Here is a 7823-nt window from a genome sequence, read left to right as displayed (position 1 = left end):
CGATGATGTCATGATGTCTTAAGTATCCCACTTTGACTGTGGCCCCACCTTCCTCTCAGCACATGTCAGAGGTTGGTGAACCATGCACAGGTGTGTGTGTGTGTCTGCGTGTGCAAATCAGTGACATATTTTTGGAGGCTGAGAACCCCCACAGGTTGTAAAGTTGTTCCAGACCACGTTGTACCGGAGCTGGGTGTGAATGGGGGTTATGTCTCTGAACAGTCCACTCTTTGAGCTTCATTTCCAGGTCGACCCCTTCCAGAGCATGGTTCATGGTAGAGGTGTCGTCATCTGATTGGTTAGAGCTCCTGGCCTCACATGTTTGTTAGAGTACATTTTGCTGTTCATCAATCAAATCTAGATTTCCATTACTACCAAGTAGACCTGAAATTTCTTATTTCCGCTCAGTCTTCTTAGTACACGAGCCTTGCTCACAGTGTGCTGCACTCATACTCCATTGACCTAAGTTCACACTTGCAGTTTCTTAAGTGCTAGTCAGAAGTTCTGCTAGTGCTTGAAGAAAACACTACTATAATTAAACATAATGATGATTTACATTGGCCAGCAGTTGAGCATGCTCCTTACAATGAGAGTGCCAAGATGCTGATGTTTGTTGGTAACATTTACCAAGACGAAAATACTCCATCCACACATTAAAGAGGTACTCATGTATTGATTTGTGGTGAGAATATTTGCTTCTTCGGAAAAAGTTCTGGATTTGCTGTCATGTGGACAAAGCCATGATCTAGTTACTCATGCCAAATAACCGGACTGCTTGAAAGAGCGTGTCATCACTTTCGTCTTGGACGATCCACTTCCTAATTTTTCTCACAGCGTCATCTATTTGTGCTCATTCACATCTGCCAAGAAGTAGATAGAACCGGTGGGAGGGATTTTGAATGTTGGATATCCCTTCACATTCACAAGTCATTCTTTTGCCTTCCAAGGCACATCTCCAAGGACATCCAGGTCTCATTCACTCAGCCCCACTGGCTTTTATGTCCACTGAAAATGTCTCAGTGGTGTGTGCCGCAACTTGAGTGCAAAAGAAACCAAATGTGGTATTCTGAAAACAGACTGTTTATGTGATTTTGTTACATTGTCTTTTGTTTCTGTGGAATACAGTTTTGGTTTAAATTATTATGGTTTAATGTCTAAATCAAAGAAACACTTTGATAGGATTAAAAGAGAGGAAATGGGAAGTAATTATATGGTCTCACAACACATTAGCAACATAAGAGGTTCATTGTAACAGTGGAACATGAAACCACAGTGTGCTCAAATGATGGTGGCTGGAAATACTACAACAAACACAGAGAGAATCTCAGTTGATGACAATCAACTGCCCTCTGTTTACTGAAAACAATAAAACCCCTCTGCTGACACGAGGCAGGCTTCTGGTAGAGTCTGTCCGTAGAAGAAACATTTAATGGCTCCATGTGGGGTTGTTTGCTGCTTAATCTGTGGTTGTAACATCCACTCAGACATGTGTGTCTATTTTTTTCCTGTTTCAAAGCGTATGACATTCCTTTAACCGGATAACTGATGTGGATTCTGACAGTTGGTGGGGCCAGATGCTGACCTGGCTCATGAGAGGCCTGGAAACAATCCAACAAAATGCTACACAGCTTTGGAGAACTCCCTTCCTTTTTACTTGCTCCATGTATCCCTTTGGAGCAGGATGTTGCAGGTCAGATTTACAGTAGATCTATGCGCCACTGAGCCTAACTTGGGCAAGCTAATTAGAAAAAGGATTTGTACGTTATGTGGCCCGCAGCGGGTCCTTTCAGCAACTAAGCAAGGAAATCACAAAGGACGGCACACAGGTGAAGCAGATGTACATATGAATGTGTGTAAAGATATATCCTCCACAGTACGCATGCATGCATGTGCACACAGAATGTTTTGAAGACCATAAAAAATTAAGAAGAGATTTTGGCACGCTGCTCACATTACTGAATGACATGAACAAGGAAATGAGGAGGTTGAACTTTAAGTTACACATGTCTGGCAAGCACATTGCCATCGGAGAATACACTGACAGCATCCCAAATATATGTATGCATGTGTTATATATGAAGGGGGAAAAGATCAGGCATCTATACATGTAGAAATATGACTCATTTCCTGCACTGAAAACACTGTACTAATGGACTGTTCTGCACTCTTCTCATGCAATTTTAATTCTATTGTGTTTCTAACCTCATTTTATCTCTGATTTCCATTATGGATTGCCAAAGAGGAACCCTCTGTCTGATAAAAATGGTCCATTACATAAATGGCTCATCACTCCGAGGCCTTTGTGTGTCTGCCCAGCAGGTGAACAAGAGGTCTTCAACTTGGCAACAATAGAAAGACTTTGAAGACTTTACAGTTGGAGAGACACATCATCACAGACTCCAACAGTAATGGGACACAGTAACACTACACCTGATGAAAATAATACTAATAGTGACAATGTGAACAATAGTCTGGTCTTGTCATTCATGACAAAAGGTTGATGTCCCAAAATGATTATTAAACCTCATTATATCTTACAAGTTCATTTACTACAAATGTTGAGTTAACTATTATAGAACAAATTCTTGAAGTTGGTTGAAAGTGATGGACTTGTCTACCAACACTAGTGAAATTGAAATTGAGACTGTTTGCCTTCAAAGTAAAAGTTGCACCTTTGGAAACATGTTGGCTGCAATGCTGAGGCACAACTTTACTACAAGCAAATGTGGCAATCTACTAGAAACCAAAGCAATTACTGAGGGGGGAATACAACCTGTGGTTGTATCACATCCAATATGGCAGACAGCTGTTGAGCATTGTGCACATGACATCACATGAGAAACCTCAATAAAATGGTAAATGGCCTGTATTTATATAGCACTTTACTAGTCCCTAAGGACCCCAAAGCGCTTTACATATCCAGTCATCCACCCATTCACACACTGGTGATGGCAAGCTACATTGTAGCCACAGCCACCCTGGGGCGCACTGACAGAGGCAAGGCTGCCGAACACTGGCGCCACCGGGCCCTCTGACCACCACCAGTAGGCAACGAGTGAAGTGTCTTGCCCAAGGACACAACGACCGAGACTGTCCAAGCCAGGGCTCGAACCAGCAACCTTCCAATTACAAGGCGAACTCCCAACTCTTGAGCCACAATCGCTTCTGGCTACGTCCACAAATAAAAGATGGACAGTAGCCTCTGCAGGGCAAAAATGAAGCCAATGTGAAAGTGCCTTCTAGTGAAAACTGCATTCTACCTGAAAACCACTAGATGGCAATAGCTGTTGTCTAAAAAGATTTCTGCTTAAAACTTTAAGGTAGAAAAGCGTTTTGACTTGACTTGAGTCCAAAATAAGGTCATTTTGTAAATCTTGGTCATACAATGTTACTAAAATGAGGATTATCTACGGTAAAAACCACATTCCGACTAAACAGACAGTTACAGTGATGCAATGTTGAAAGTTTTAATCTCTAGGCTTCAAAACCGGGCTTTAGAAACCGATCAGTGATGTCATAGTAGCCATATCCATCCTTTATACTCTCTATAGCTAGTTCAAAATGTACCACGCGAACACAACTGCTCGGCGCAGCTCTAGCGTAACAACAAAAAGGCGCTCTCTCACCAGAAAAACACACAGTTGCAGAGAGAACGTGTCACATGGTAACCATGGCAACATAACGCTGCCGCCTGAAACAACAGAACACAGCTGTCAAACAAAACCCAAAACAGCCCTGACCCGCTACAATATTTTAGCTGAAATAACAACTATCTAACATTTTAAAATAAGACAGTGACCACGATTAAATATTGTCTGTTGGATGGATGGATGGATGTTAGTGAGCATTCTAGCAAAAATCAGTTCAACGTCAGTTTCCGTGTTAGCATTTAGCTCAATGTACTTAGTGTCATAAAGCTACTAGGATAGCTAGGTAGTAATTTCCCAGAAAGGCGAAGATCAGTATTGTAAATTAAGATTTAAAAAAATAATAATAATTACAAAAGTGTTCAAATGTGAGTAACAAAGATCAAATTTGAATCTGTAGAGAGCAGTTCTAACAGCTACAGTTTTTTCAGATATACAAGATGGTGGTAATTTGCAGATAACACTAACTATACAACAATAACTATATAGCACTAACTACACACCCATGTGTAACATTTTCAGCATAAAATTTGAAGAAAATATAAACACACTACTCACCTAATATTAACATTTACAATGAAAATACATCCATGGCTAAATCATTTGTTAGCTTGTTAGCTTGTTTTTAACACGAAGAAGTCATTTAATGTGCTGACTTATTTTGACTTTATAACCTGTGTTTTGTTTTGCTTTGTTTGTTTATTTGTTTTAAGTTTGAAATGGATGAAATTATAAAATGGTGGCTACATTTTATCCAAGAAGGCAACACTGACCTATGTGACGTCTCATTAATTAACTTCAAGACACGTTACAATGTCAAACATAAACTGTCCAAGCTTTTATCAAAATACAATATTTGCTACTGTATGGCTTCATTTGCCATTACTTTTTCATTTTTTTTAACATGCATAAAATGCACTCAACATTTAAATAGAATCATACTATATATTGCTACATCATGTTATTGGTCAGGTGAGCCTCAAATTCCAGTGTATTTGAACAGAGAGTCAGTTTTTCAGGCATGAAAATGTTTAGCCTCTACAATGAGACTATCCAGAGCCCTTCTAATCACAATAATTTGCATAAAACAATTGCTTAAAATCGGGGGGAAATAAATGTTTTGCTGAAGATATAAATCCTAGAGCTGGTGTCTGGATTTATGCCTTGCATACTAGCATGGATAACGTACTATGAAATGTAGATAGATGGCCAGCTTGACTCATTTGAAGTAAGCTGCCCTAATTAGTGTACAGTCTGTTTTGTCACTCAAATTAGTGTACAGTCTGTGTGTCACACAAAATATTAATGTGACACACACACACACACGGTCAGCTCATGCTTGGCAGCAATGAGGAGTGACATCCCGTCCAGTGCAGCTGGTCTGCAGCCTCTAGGCAGTCCTACGCTCTGGGAGGGAAGCCTGGTTTGATTTTAGTCAAACCAGGGCAAACCAGGACTTTCACATTCCAGCTTTTCAACTGAAATTATTTGTTACTGCCCCAGAGACTCATAGAGCGCTTACATATATGAATTTTGGAGGAATAATGTCTTAAAGTGTTAGCTAAGGTGCTGTTTGCCCTCAGGCTAGCCAGTGTAAAATTACACACACCACTTTTTCTTTTCCTTTTTGCTCTTTCTCTCTCTCTCATTCTCCTTGCTCTATCTTGAAGTGAGGCTGTTCCAAGCTGGAAAGTTCTGCCGCTGTTACATAAACTCCAGCTCGAGCGGGGTCAAGAAAAAGGGAAGAAAAGAGGGAGAAAAACAAGACAAGAACTGAGGAATATTGTGGGAAAATAAGGGCCAAAGATAAAAAGGATCTGGATTGGGTAAAACCTGTGTCATCAGGAATATCTAAAAAAACCTCCTCTTCATAAGATTCCGGAGAAAAGAGGAAGAACAAAAGAGCAGGAGGAAATTGGAAGCAGAGTGAAGGCAGCTTAGCAGCTCCTATCCAAAAAGCCTGGAAGAAAGGGAAGAAGGAAAAACTGAAAACAAAGCATTAAATGGCTTGGAATTGTCCAAGGCCCGCCTGAAACCCTCTCTGGAACCAGCCAGGCCGCCGCTGATACACAAAAGAGCCAACTTCAACCTGACATGTCTTCCTGTTGAAAAGACAGAAACACAACTTTCCCGGAGCACTGGCAATCCAGGAATTCATTGTGTGGGTTACCAGGTGCCGATCTGTTTTTATTGTTGGGAATTGAGGGGTTTTGTTGCTAGTTTAGTTTCTCTTTCCCTGCCAGCACACTTAATGACCCAAACATTACTTTGGGAAGCCTAATAACTTCTCACTTTCTATTGGATGTACAACCCATGGTAGATGACTGAGCGAAGCATGAGTTATTAGATTTATAGGAAGTGCTCAACAGTTTGTCTGGAAGTGGGTAATGAATCATATTCCAAATGGCTTGCAGATGCTGTAGCAGATCTCGGTGGGTACATGCTGCGACTGAATACCAAATCAACTTATAATTACCTCTCGAAACCACATCCACATTTATTTACTGAGGTGTCCCCTCAAACCACTAAAAATCACACGGAGCAACAGGGAGGTGTGTTTTAGCAGACAAGGGACGTTCCTATGAATAACTCCTGTACTGGCGAGAGCATCTTTTCAGGTGTGCACGCTCATTAAATCAGCCACCTCTACTGCTTCACTGCCCAGGAGCATTTTTCAGTTAGTCAGGGTTTTAATTTACCATGAATCCACTTGTATGCTGACTCACTGCATTTTCTCCTTTTATGAAGTGCTGTCCGTACTGCTTTCATCTCAGCTGTTCTCACTGACTAGCTGCAAAACACACACACATATTGTGGAAACCTCTGAAAATCCTGGGTGACTGAATCTTCGGCCAGCCTTTACTTCACCTGTGAGGCAGCACGATTCCCAGCAGATACAGGACATTCCCAAAAACTGCAAAGTAAACAGGTTGAATAATGGAAACATTGTGAAAGTCAGAGGGAAAAAGGAAAGGGGAAGGGGGGGGGGGGGGGGGGGGCTAAACGTTGAGAGGATGGGGTTGGAAATAGATGGGGTGGAGGTAGAAGAAAGGGATGCGGTATTCAATAAGCGCAGGTCCATTACCAGGCTGTGTGCTGGGCTTTACTGTCACAGCGTGCCTTTCACCATTTGTTTCCCATAAAGGCCACATGGAAACATTTAGCTGGCTTAAAGCAGATCAGAGCACGCTGTCTCAGGCCCGTAACATTTGCTACTTGTATTCCAGGTCTGTCCTAATAAAGTTTTCTGAAAAATATAGGCAGCTGCAATAAATAATATTAATAAATATTTTTTAAATGGCAGCACGTCTGCTTGTGGGAGACGGCGAACAAACTGCCTGCATGTTAGGAAGCATCTTAGACTGTTTGAAACTATGAGACAGAAAGAAGGGGAGTAAATATGAATAGCATCTTCAAAGTAGTTCCTCGTGGCTCGATGAGTCTTAAGTGCCTCAAACAACTCTTTTTTTCTCTCTCTCTCTCTTCTGTGACACCATCTGCAGTCCTGCAGAGGGAATAGAAATCCCAGATGCTCAGGTTATAAGCAGAGCGCTAGTTAGTCTTCATACTTTCTTGCTTAATGGGTAAAACTGTGAAAACAATCAACACAAAGCTCTCACCAAGAGCCGAGAAACAGTCGACTGTTTGCATGATCGGTCCTTCTAGAAAGCATTAACACCGACGCGAGAGTGCTGCGGCGGTAATAAATTCATCCTCGCTTTGGGCTCCGTGACCAGCATGTGTGTATGCATTTGTCAAGGTAAATTCCTGTAAGCATATGGCAGAGGGATACCGGTTTTCACAAGTACACAAACCCAGCTGTCTATGCATCCCTCAGGTCCAGCTCCAAACCTGCCAAGTCATTTACATTAAGCTTCTGCACACAACCACCCAAAAAATAGATTTCCTGAAATACTCTACATCCAACAGCCACGACAGGCCTACAGGGTGCATAGATACGCGCGCGTAATGTGTTGAGTGCTCGCCTAATGGCCTGTCGAGTTTATTGTTGGCCCTTGTGGTGCCTCCACTTTCCATTCTTTATCCTTTTAAATGAGCGCTACCCCAGACGGGAGTAGGCAGATGCTTCAGACAATGCATAATAATGAGAAATCCCTCCCTAATACATCTTATAAAGTACAGAGTTGACTGTATGTTGTCAATGTTTCTCTCATC

Source organism: Simochromis diagramma, unplaced genomic scaffold (genome assembly GCF_900408965.1).
Source record: "Simochromis diagramma unplaced genomic scaffold, fSimDia1.1 OVJJ01000753.1, whole genome shotgun sequence".
Classification (NCBI taxonomy): Eukaryota; Metazoa; Chordata; class Actinopteri; order Cichliformes; family Cichlidae; genus Simochromis; species Simochromis diagramma.
Note: the sequence above shows the minus strand (reverse complement) of the source record.